The sequence below is a fragment of the Sphaerodactylus townsendi genome, linkage group LG14 (genome assembly GCF_021028975.2).
Source record: "Sphaerodactylus townsendi isolate TG3544 linkage group LG14, MPM_Stown_v2.3, whole genome shotgun sequence".
NCBI classification, from domain to species: Eukaryota; Metazoa; Chordata; class Lepidosauria; order Squamata; family Sphaerodactylidae; genus Sphaerodactylus; species Sphaerodactylus townsendi.
Window position 1 is genome coordinate 23,885,784 of NC_059438.1, and position 11,624 is coordinate 23,897,407.

Below are 11,624 nucleotides of genomic sequence, written 5' to 3' on the forward strand. Positions count from 1 at the left end.
TGGAAATTTCCTTGGGGGTGGGGGGGAGGCTACTTGAGGTGAAGTAACCTGGGTACATGCAGATTCATGTTGCTGCTAACTGTGTTGGAAGATGGCTTTGCCACTGTCTGTAGCTTTGCCACTGTCTGTAGGAGCAGCAGTGGCGTAGTGGCTAAAAGCAGGTGCACTCTTATCTGGAGGAAACGGGTTTGATTCCCAGCTCTGCCACTTGAGCTGTGGAGGCTTATCTGGGGAATTCAGATCAGCTTGTGCACTCCCACACACGCCAGCTGGGTGACCTTGGTCTAGCCCAAGGGCTAGCCCAATTGGCCATGCTGGCAGGGGCTGATGGGAATTGTAGTTCCTGAACATCTGGAGAGCCGCAGGTTCCCTACCCCTGGGCTAGTCACAGTTCTTCAGAGCTCTCTCAACCCCACCCACCTCACAGGGTGTTTGTTGTGAGGGGGGAAGGGCAAGGAGATTGTAAGCCCCTTTGAGTCTCCTACAGGAGAGAAAGGGGGATATAAATCCAAACTCCTCCTCCTCCTTCTCTTCTTCTTCTTCTTCTTCTTCTTCTTCTTCTTCTTCTTCTTCTTCTTCTTCTTCTTCTTCTTCTTCTTCTTCTTCTTCTTCTTCTTCTTCTTCTTCTTCTTCTTCTTCTTCTTCTTCTTCTTCTTCTTCTTCTTCTTCTTCTTCTTCTTCTTGGACGTAATTATCTCCAGCCTTTCTGTCCTGCTTTTCCTGGACTCTGTTGGTTTTTGTCGTGGTTCATGATCACATTCATAAATTTCTGCCCAGGGGTGGCCCACTGTGTTCCTTTCACTCCGTGGGCTGCAGACTGCTAAAGCTGATGCCGGAACAGAAATCATTGGCCTTGTGAGTGCCAGACGGCTCCTGCTTGTTCTCTGCCTCTTGGAACATGAGGCTCCCTGGCTGCTTTGTGAGATTCGATGCCGCAAGATATGCTGATAACCTCCGGTTCAGAGGCCTGTTCAAAAGGATTAGACAGATTCTGGGAAGAAAATGTTTGTTACCGACTCTGTAACAGGAGAAAGGCAGATTAAAATGACCTAAATAAATACTGTGATAAACACAAGCCATGATAGCTAATTGGAGCCTTCATGTGCTCAGGCAATACACCTCTGGATTCTAGGTGCAAAGAACAAACAATTAAGTAACCCTCCTATTCAGGCAACATGTGATGGGGGGCGGGGTGTGTGTGTAAGAGCAGAGCTCCCACACAAGAGGAAGAAGAGTTTGGATTTATATCCCCCCTTTCTCTCCTGCAGGAGACTCAAAGGGGCTGACAATCTCCTTGCCCTTCCCCCCTCACAACAAACACCCTGTGAGGTGGGTGGGGCTGAGAGAGCTCCAAGAAGCTGTGACTAGCCCAAGGTCACCCAGCTGGTGTGTGTGGGAGTGTACAGGCTAGTCTGAATTCCCCAGATAAGCCTCCACAGCTCAGGTGGCAGAGCGGGGGATCAAACCCAGTTCCTCCAGATTAGATACATGAACTCTTAACCTCCTATGCTACTGCTGCTCCCACCGGTGCCCACTGGTGCCATGGCTACTGCCAGTACTTCCCTGGGTGCTTCTGAGCTTTTCCGAAGGCGGGTGGTGGTGCCATAGTAAATCAGGGCTTATTACCTGCTGCCCTCGTTCAGGTGAAAGGGCTTCCCACCGAAAGATCTGTAGACCTGGAGAGCATCTGGAGCCAGGTTTGATTCCCCACTCCTTCACCTGAGTGGGGAGGCTTATCTGGTGAACCAGATGTGTTTCCGCACTCCTACATTCCTGCTTGGTGACTTTTGGGCTAGTCACAATTCTCTCAGAACTCTCTCAGCCCCACCTACCTCGCAAGGTGTCTGTTGTGGGTTAACAGGGATCTGCACATCTGTCCCCGCGCATAGTTAGCAACTCAGCCAGTAGCAGAATGTGACCGCTTTGGCAGTTCGAGTCAGATTGTTTTACTTGCTAGCAGGAGCCATCTGGAAGCATTTCTTCTGCAGGCGCCGTGCCCTGAGCCACCTGCTGTCCCCCGGTAGCATTTGCTAGTCTAGGATGCACAGGCTAAAATTGCAGGGGGGAGGGGGAGGCAAGAGGGTGGCACAGCTGTGTATCTTGGTCCATTTGTGATTTGTGTGCATGGTTGGATGGGATAGATGGGTCATTTCCAGCTTTCTGTGATTTCACAATTATAGACATGCTTCAAAGGAAAGCAGGAAAAGGGTGCTTGTGTAATTCTTAAAGGAATATTGTAAAAGAAACATCAAGCATAGAAGCCAACATCAGGGGCAACACACCTCTCTTGCCTGAAAGTTGCCCCATACCCGCAAGCGCAAGTAACTGTCTTCCTGGTGTGAATGCCTTTTGCTTTTGGACAGAGAGTATGCTAGATTGCACTGATACTGCCCTAAACAATGCAGTCTGTCTGTCTGTCGTCTGCCTTCCTTCTCCCTCTCCCTCCTGCAAAGAGCTCTGAGTAGCATCCGTTGAAGTTGTGGTTTAATAGCAGCAGTGGCGTAGTGGCTAAGAGCAGGTGCACGCTGATCTGGAGGAACCGGGTTTGATTCCCAGCTCTGCCACTTGAGTTGTAAAGGCTTATCTGGGGAATTCAGATTAGCCTGTGCACTCCCACACACGCCAGCTGGGTGACCTTGGGCTAGTCACAGCTTCTCGGAGCTCTCTCAGCCCCACTCACCTCACAGGGTGTTTGTTGTGAGGGGGGAAGGGCAAGGAGATTGTCAGCCCCTTTGAGTCTCCTACAGGAGAGAAAGGGGGGATATAAATCCAAACTCTTCTTCTTCTTCCAGGCAACTTTACACTCACAACAGGTCTGTAAAACAGGTTAGTTTTACAGTGAACAGAGATTGGAACCCAGGTCTTGTTGGCCGAGGACCAACAAGGGACGGGATGTGCCGGCTCCCAGCTGAGCCCCCTTTCCCTCTTGTGCTTTCTGCCTGTGAACGCCACCTGCAGCCCTGCCCATCCGTCTCCCGTCCTGGTCCCTGCTCCTTTTATCTGCACTAAACCATCTCAAATATGTGATATGATAAAGACAAAAATGCCCTTTCAATTTAGCTCACCCTAATGCCACATTCTACTTTTACCAAAGTAATTAAGATTAATGCAACTGATAATTTAGGAAGCATTCTTAACTGTACCTTTCTGGCAGCATCTAAGGTACTTTTCCCTCAGAAGATTTATCATCGTACTTAGGTAACAGATAATTCCTTAGCAAATGGCAGCATTCAGAAGTAAAATGAGAGATAAATATTTCTTAAATAAATGTCAAAATAGCTCCCTCTTCAATACAGCCTTTCAAAGGAGCACAGTCAGTTCTGTGCCTCTAGACAATTTCTGCATGATACTGAAACCTTTGCGTGATGGATGGTATATTTTTATTTCAGTGTAATTATTTGTACCCAGAGCTATGTAATGCAATACTAGCCAGAGGTGCTCTGAAACATGAGCGCCTGGATAACGGTTTTAACCTCCTAAATATGATCCAGAACCGAGTGGATAGATCTGGAACTCAAAAGGTTCCCCCACAAGGTTGAGATGCCAGTTTGGGATTAAAGGTCTCCTGTCTTTCCTCTGTGGCGGCGGCGGCTGCTGCGTGGGATTCTTGGCCACGTCTGAAAAGCAGCTTTGGCCCATTCCGTAGTGTTTACGGATGCTCCTGCCTTTTCCCCCCACTGCAAAAAATTTACACAGCAAGCTCCTTGGGGCTGGGACTGTTCTTTGTAGCTTGTGTTTATTTTAATGCATTTACTTCAAGCATTTCTATTCTGCAAATCTCAACCAGAGTCGGTTCTTGGGAGGTTTTACAATGAAGGCAAATTGCAGCCTGTTGTTAAAGAGATAAAAATGAACCTCTCTACCTATATGCAGTCCTGAAGAAAACCAGGAACCATTGAAAGCTCTGTCCAGCTCCTCTACTGTCGGGTGTGAGTCCAGGGCTGTTTCACCATCTCTAGGGTAGCTCTTAGCTGGCCAGGTGCCCCAGAATAGAGCTTCAGTATAGAGCAGGGGTAGGGAACCTGCGGCTCTCCAGATGTTCAGGAACTACAATTCCCATCAGCCCCTACCAGCATGGCCAATTGGCCATGCTGACAGAGGCTGATGGGAATTGTAGTTCCTGAACATCTGGAGAGCCGCAGGTTCCCTACCCCTGGTATAGAGCAAGAGGAGGGGGTTCCTCCTCACCCAATTTCCCCACTCTGCTCTGCCATTTACCTATTCACAGCTGCCTTGGAGTGTGTCTGGCTCTCCTGGGCATGTCTTTTAAATGCTTTGTGGTGTAGTGCTTAAGAGCAGGTGCACTCTAATCTGGAGAACCGGGTTTGATTCCCTGTTCTGCCACTTGAGCTGTGGAGGCTTATCTGGGGAACCAGATCAGCTTGTGCACTCCAACACATACCAGCTGGATGACCTTGGGCCAGTCACAGTTCTTCGGAGCTCTCTCAGCCCCACCCACCTCACAGCGTGTTTGTTGTGGGGGGAGAAGGGAAAGGAGTAAGCCCCTTTGTTGTGAGGGGAGAAGGGTAAGCCCCTTTGAGTCTCCTTATAGGAGAAAAAGGAGGATATAAATCCAAACTCCTCCTCCTCCTCCTCCTCCTCCTCCTCCTCCTCTTCTTCTTCTTCTTCTTCTTCTTCTTCTTCTTCTTCTTCTCCTCCTCCTCCTCCTCCTCCTCCTCCTCCTCCTCCTCCTCCTCCTCCTCCTCCTCCTCCCCCCCCCCAAAGGAGGGCCAACCCTGGGCACAGTGAATCCTCCCTCTCCAGTCCTAGGAAGTGACAATGGAAGTTGGAATACCATCCCCTAGTATATCTTTAAATAGCTGGCTGCCGTGCCTGACCTCACAGAAATTCAGTGCTGTTGAGACCTGGCTGGGCTCCTCCTTTGCCTCCGCGGTCCTTGTGTGGAATAGGAAACCCACGTGCCTTCAGGTGTTCCTTCTCTGTGCTCGAACGGGATGCTCTGGACGACATAAGGAGGAACTGTCTCCTCGCCATCTCTGAAGCACCGTGTGCGACACGCCAACGGGAGCCCGCTTGGTTGAGCCTCTTGGAGCCAGCTGCCAAGCACATCTGTACATTAGCCTCCTGGGCAGCCCCGTTCCCTGCACGTTCAGCAGCAGCGCAGTCGCGGGAGAACGTGCGCTTCACGTCCAGCTTGGCTCGGGCGCTTGAATGAGCTTCTGATCTAGGGCAGCGGCGACAGCCAAGCCAAACAAAAATTCCTGACATATTTTTCTCTTTCCCTTTCAGCCAAGAAATTCATATTTCATGGGAAGTTAAGCCAGGACCCAGCAGTAGCTGAGCGATGGAAGTTTTCCAAGGTATGGCAAGCCGATGAGGAGGGTTGGAGGCCAGGTCTTTTCCCTGCACAGGTTCTGCTGGAGCCATGCCTCTCCGCCCGCATCCTTCTCCTTCGAACGCTCAGTGACATGGAGTCAGTCACCCCTTCGGGTCTTTTCCTTCCTCTCCTGTTGACCCCACACTGCTGTTTTCAGCCAAGTAAGTGGCAGTCTTGGGGCCCTTTGGGGGGAAAAAACCCCCTCCGTGACCTGACTGCTAAACAAGAAACCGAGTTTTAGACAGTCTGGGCTTTGAGGAAAAGCTAGTTCACAAGAGGAAGTGATTTTTCATGACCTTCACCAAAGCTTTCACTTCTCAGCCTTCTGTTTAGCCTGACTGGGTATAATTTAAATCTTGACAAGCCGATCAAGCGGCCTTCTGTATATTCACCGAGCACCAAATATAAGGACTTGCTTCATCACCCAGCTAACTCCCGTTTTCCCTCATGGAAATTGCTTAAAATTAATACATTGGTGAAGGAAGACGAGGGGCTTCTTCTATCTCGTGGTTCTTTTTCAAAGGCATGGAGGCCGAACCGACTGTTTCCCCTGCTACGAGAAGGCAGCAGCGTCTCATCCCAGCAATGGGTTCCTTTGCCCATTAAGGAGCCACCTGGACCTTCTGAGATAATTTGAATGGAGGCATTTGCTGTTCATGCCCACTCTACCCACTGGGCATCTCTGAAAGCCAACGTCCCAGAGGAGCCGCCATGTCAACCTGTTGCAACCAACTCCTGCCCAGCCCATCTTTTAGGCTTTAGGAGCAGCAGTGGCGTAGGAGGTTAAGAGCTCGTGTATCTAATCTGGAGGAACCGGGTTTGATTCCCATCTCTGCCGCCTGAGCTGTGGAGGCTTATCTGGGGAATTCAGGTTAGCCTGTGCACTCCCACACACGCCAGCTGGGTGACCTTGGGCTAGTCACACCTTCTCAGAGCTCTCTCAGCCCCACCCACCTCACAGGGTGTTTGTTGTGAGGGGGGAAGGGCAAGGAGATTGTAAGCCCCTTTGAGTCTCCTGCAGGAGAGAAAGGGGGATATAAATCCAAACTCCTCCTCCTCCTCCTCTTCTTTTTCTTCTTTTTCTTCTTTTTCTTCTTCTACAAGGTGCCACTAGTCTAAGTTGTTGTTTATATGTCTTGAAATAGGGTTTCCATTTGTCCGCTTATGGGGGGAAGCCTCCGGCCAGTGGCAGCCCTTACCTGTTAATGGTCGGCTGACCAGTGGGCAGAAACTGGGGCAAAGGGTGTGGGTAGTGGTTAAGAGCAGGTGCACTCTAATCTGGGGAACTGGGTTTGATTCCCCACTCTGCCACTTGAGCTGTGGAGGCTTATCTGGTGAACCAGATTAGCTTGTGCACTCCAACACACGCCAGCTGGGTAATCTTGGGCTAGTCACAGTTCTTCGGAGTTCTCTCAGCCCCACCCACCTCACAGGGTGTTTGTTGTGAGGGGGGAAGGGAAAGGAGATTGTAAGCCCCTTTGAGTCTCCTTACAGGAGAGGAAGAGGGGATATAAATCCAAACTCTTCATCTTCATCATCATCTTGAGGAACATAACATTTAAAATTTTCATCTGGAAGAGAGAGAAAAAATTAAAAGGCTAATAATCTTACCATAAAGTTTCTGGCAATTGCTAGAGCTACCCTTGGCACTTCTTGGTAGTTCTCAGAACCGCCAGGAACTCTGTGGTCAGGACTGACAGAAAGTTCCCAAGGTCAGATTTTTCTTTTGAATGTTTCGCCTGGGATGCTGCCTCTCTGCGCGGCTCTTCTCCTAGTTGCAAGGCACTGCCTGACAACCCTAGAAAAAGAGTTTTTTCATGATCGAGTTCACAGAATGGTCTTGAATAAGTGGAGTACTAAGAAGATGGGAAGCAACCAGGTCTTGAACCTGCCTTGGAATCTGGTTGGGCAACAGGCTTCTTATAACAAAGGACAGTGGTTGATGGCTATAAATGTGAAAACAGAGGTGAATTACAGAACTCCGTGTGAACATTGCCAAGGAAGTGGTTGAGTATCATCATGGTGCAGCATCCAGTAGAAGGTGGCTGCTTCCTTCAAAAGAGAGTTTCTGCGGTTCAGATGTGGTGGAATTTGAGTCCTTTCATGGAGAAACCTCCATCTCTAATCTCAGATGTTATTTATTTAAAACGCTTCTAAACCAACTTTCCCCACAAAAGTTGGACTCAAAATAGTTTACATGGAGAAAAACAGCCTGGCAGTTAATAGCAAACCACCATAACAGACTATATTCCACATCAGCACAAAATCAGCCAATGTGCACTAACTAGATCACAACCAGAAATGGGAAGCTTTGTGAAGCAATTTATGTACTAAAACATTTACACCCTGCCTTTCCTTGTGGTTCACAGACGTGCAGATCCTCCTAAAACCAAGAGCGAGTAGTCCGCCCTCACACCCCAAACCCTGAAATCGTTCTGGAATGGACCCCCGCGCTCCAAAATGTGCTCTGGGGAGGGATGACTAGGGAGACGGGCTGTCCTTCGGATACATGGTAGTAGTCTGTGATTACTCTGTGGAGCCGGATACTCTGTACATGCCTAGACACAATTTGGTTTTGTTTATTGCTAGATCTGTCTCATGGATGAGCTCACCGTTAAAAACAGTTTTTAAGGCTGATCTACAGGTTTGTGGGACTGAACGTTGACTGAATTGAATACCATTCTCCTCCTGAAGAAGAAGAAGAAGAAGAAGAAGAAGAAGAAGAAGAAGAAGAAGAAGAAGCAGCAGCAGCAGCAGCAGCAGAAGGAGCAGAAGGAGCAGAAGGAGCAGAAGGAGCAGGAGCAGGACCTTGGATTTATATCCCCCCTTTCTCTCCTGCAGGAGACTCAAAGGGGCTTACAATCTCCTTGCCCTGCCCCCCCTCACAACAAACACCCTGTGAGGTAGGTGGGGCTGAGAGAGCTCCGAGAAGCTGTGACTAGCCCCAGGTCACCCAGCTGGCGTGTGTGGGAGCATACAGGCTAATCTGAATTCCCCAGATAAGCCTCCACAGCTCAGGTGGCAGAGCTGGGAATCAAACCCGGTTCCTCCAGATTAGATACATGAGCTCTTAACCTCCTACGCCACTGCTGCACTGAGTCCTTCTCTTGTAGTCCTGGAAGCTACGGGACTGGTTCTTTCATACATCTTGTGGGGCTGAAAACGTACCGTTGTCGGGTTTGGCACCTAGTCGTTTTATTCCAGTGAGGGCCTTTCCCCTTGGGGCCATCCAGGCTTCAGAATCCAGGGTTGAAGCGAGAAGCCAAGAACGTGTTTATTCTGGCTTCATGCGCTGGTGCAGCAGTCAGTGTGGGACTTTGCCTTGCAAATGTTGCAAGTTTTTTGGATTCCCAAAAGAGTTAGCCCCCCCCCCTTTTTTTTTAATTTCTCCAAAAAGGCCCCCTTTATGTGGCTGGCTGAGCCCAACTCCGATAATGTAACTCATTCTGGCCTTGGCTGTTTTGATCTTGGCACGGAGCCTCCACAAATTCAAACAGCCGTCAACAGGCTCCGCTGTTGCGCTCCGACCCGCATAAGTGGCATATTGTTGAGAAAGCCAACGCGGTGTGTAATGAAGGGGCTGTGTGTCAACTTGGGCTGGCTGGGAAAAGGAATGGTGGGACCCCTCTCCCCTCTGCCTCTATCAGTCTGGAATTTATTTTGCTTAGCCAACTGTGAAACAACCGAGGAATCCGAGACTGTCAAGGCTGCCCGCCGCTGGGGCCTGCTTGATGGACAGGCAGATAAAATGGGCAGATCAAAGACCCAGTGGCCAGTGACCTCAGCCGACCCGCCTGCAACATTTTTTATACCCGTGATGGGAGTCATGGACAAGAAGGAATTTGGTAGGATGTCACTTAGAACTGGTAGAGGATTTGTCCAGCAGCCCAGCGCCTTGTCTGCCCAAATGGGTAGCTAAACAGGCCCCAGACATATTTATTGAGAAACAGCTTGAAGAATAATTTATTGAGAAACAAAAATAGCTTGAAGAAGATGAAGAGGAGGAGGATGAGCTATATCCCCCCCTTTCTCTCCTGCAAGGAGACTCATAGGGGCTTACAATCTCCTTTCCCGTCCCCTGCCCCACAACAAACACCCTGTGAGGTGGGTGGGGCTCAGAGAGCTGCGAAGAACTGTGACTGGCCCAAGGTAATCCAGCTGGCATGTGTCTGAGTGCACAAGCTAATCTGGTTCACTTGATAAGGCTCCGCAGCTCAAGTGGCAGAGCAGGGAATCAAACCCAATTCTCCAGATTAGAGTGCACCTGCTCTTAACCGCTAACCACACTGGCTCTCAGGGAAGTCACCCTTAAGTCACAGGAAAGACACCTTTTGCCCATATTTCTTTAGAAGCCCTTTAATTCTCACATCAATTTAAACTACAGAATTAGCTCCATATCACTCCACGAGTTGTGTGAAGCCAACATGAATATGAATCTATCTTTTGTAAAAGGAAATGGAAGCAAATAATGACTAAGGATGGGCTTTTGGGTTCCAAAGTGTGTGTGTGTTCTGTGATCCTATAATCATACCACATAGACTCATGATACGGATTGGCCACTAAATTCAGCTTCCTGAGAGTTTTAGGAAACTGAAAATTAAAACCAAGAACCTATCCCTTATGGCTGCAAATCTTATGTGGAAGGCAGGTGGCCAAACTGGGTAGCTAAGTAGGGTTGCCAGTACCCAGGTGACAGCTGGAGATCCCCCCTCCCCCAAATGAAAACTGATCCCCAAACTACAGAGATAAGTTTCCTGGGAGTAAATGGCTGCTTTGAAGAATGGGCTGTGTGGCCTTATTCCCCACTGAAGTCCTGTTCTGTCCTCCCCTGGTTCCACTCCCCAATCTTCAAGAATTTCCCAACCTAAGAGTTGGCAATTCCGACCCAGGAGGGCGTCACAACAGGCTGGTTTCTTAGATTTCATCCCCCCTCCCCCAGCCACTTTTAAACTGGTCTTTGTGTAAGGGCTGGAAACTTAGTCTGTTCAATGGAAGCCGTTATTTTTCATTTTTTGTTATGCAGGCAATATGTTCTTTGGGGTTCCTGAACTTCCATAGATTTACGAACAGGCCCTCAAAGATCCGAAGCCCACTTCTTGGGGAAAACTTAAATAAGTTCTGCAGGTCCATACCAAAATCTCTCTACAGAAGTCTAGCTTTGTGCTACCTCTGACCCCCAAAAAGATAAACTGTAGTCCCTTGCAGTGTTGCTGAGAAACTAAACACAGTGGTTTTGGAAGGCCTTTTCAGGTATTTGGAAGACAGCCTTTTAAAACTGCTGCGATGTGAAGAAGCCCTCTCCTGGCCGCGCCGTGTAAGTGCCGGCGTTCAAATGTCCTCGGCAGGGTTTTCCTTCTGCAAACCTGCTTGCCTGTTTGAGAACTGCTTAGCGCCCCACAGGTGAACTTTCTTCATCCATGAAATCACGCATGTCATTGGGCTAATGTCCTTCGGATGCCCCAGGCTGGCCTTTGAATCTGCCCCAAACACAACGTGCTTTTCAACAGAACTGCGTTAGCCAGCAGAGAAAGTGTAAGACAGTAGGACTAAGACAAGGGTCAGGCCCCACCCCAAAGAGGGGGCAGAGTTCAGGGGGACAGGCTGAAGTCCTCCTTGGGCGCTCCTGAAATCAAAGCATAGGGAGTCAGGTGCTTCTGGGGTCTTACGTTGCTAAAAGAAAGCTCTTTGGAAGCAAGAGGAATGCCTCCCCGCAGGTCTCAGCTGGAAGCAAATTACTTACAATAACTTTTGAAGTGCAGGACAGATACTGGGGGGGGGGGGCAGGGGGGAGCTTCTGCCGGCATCCGTGTGGTCTTTGGAGAGATCTCAAAAGCAGGAAAACACCCTGGTTCTCTCATACGTGTCTGATCGGAAGGAGCTTGTCTTCCTACCATTTTTCAAAAACCCTGAAAAATCCCTGGGACGTGACCGGCACAGTCTAAGTATGTGGCTGCCCTGAAAAGCAGAATGCCAAGAGATCCACGCTGGCTGAAAGAATCCTTGAGAGGAGTTACAGCTTCTTCTACCCCAGGCCTATGGGGCAACAGAGCTCTGAGGTTGTGCCCCAAGTTAAAGCCCATCCTCCCCACTCTACACAGGAGTTGGGTGTGGGGTGGCAGAAGGCAGGAAAAGAGTTTAAATTGGTCGCACCAACTCAGAAGAAGAAGAAGAAGAGTTTGGATTTATATCCCCCCTTTCTCTCCTGTAGGAGACTCAAAGGGGCTTACAATCTCCTTGCCCTTCCCCCCTCACAACAAACACCCTGTGAGGTAGGTGGGGCTGAGAG

At 49.4% G+C, this 11,624-nt stretch overlaps 1 protein-coding gene across 3 annotated transcripts in view; it reads left to right on the plus strand.

Annotated features, from left to right (window-relative positions):
* ZNF469 (zinc finger protein 469) overlaps positions 1–11,624 on the plus strand; it is a 138,565-nt gene that overhangs the window by 112,145 nt on the left and 14,796 nt on the right. For 2 of the 3 annotated variants that reach the window (XM_048516101.1, XM_048516100.1), the window contains exon 3: positions 5,251–5,321. The gene's annotated coding sequence lies outside the window, so the exon portion shown is untranslated. Of the gene's footprint in view, positions 1–5,250; positions 5,322–5,377; positions 5,500–11,624 lie in introns of those variants that run through there. The other variant, XM_048516102.1, reaches the window with a different exon arrangement.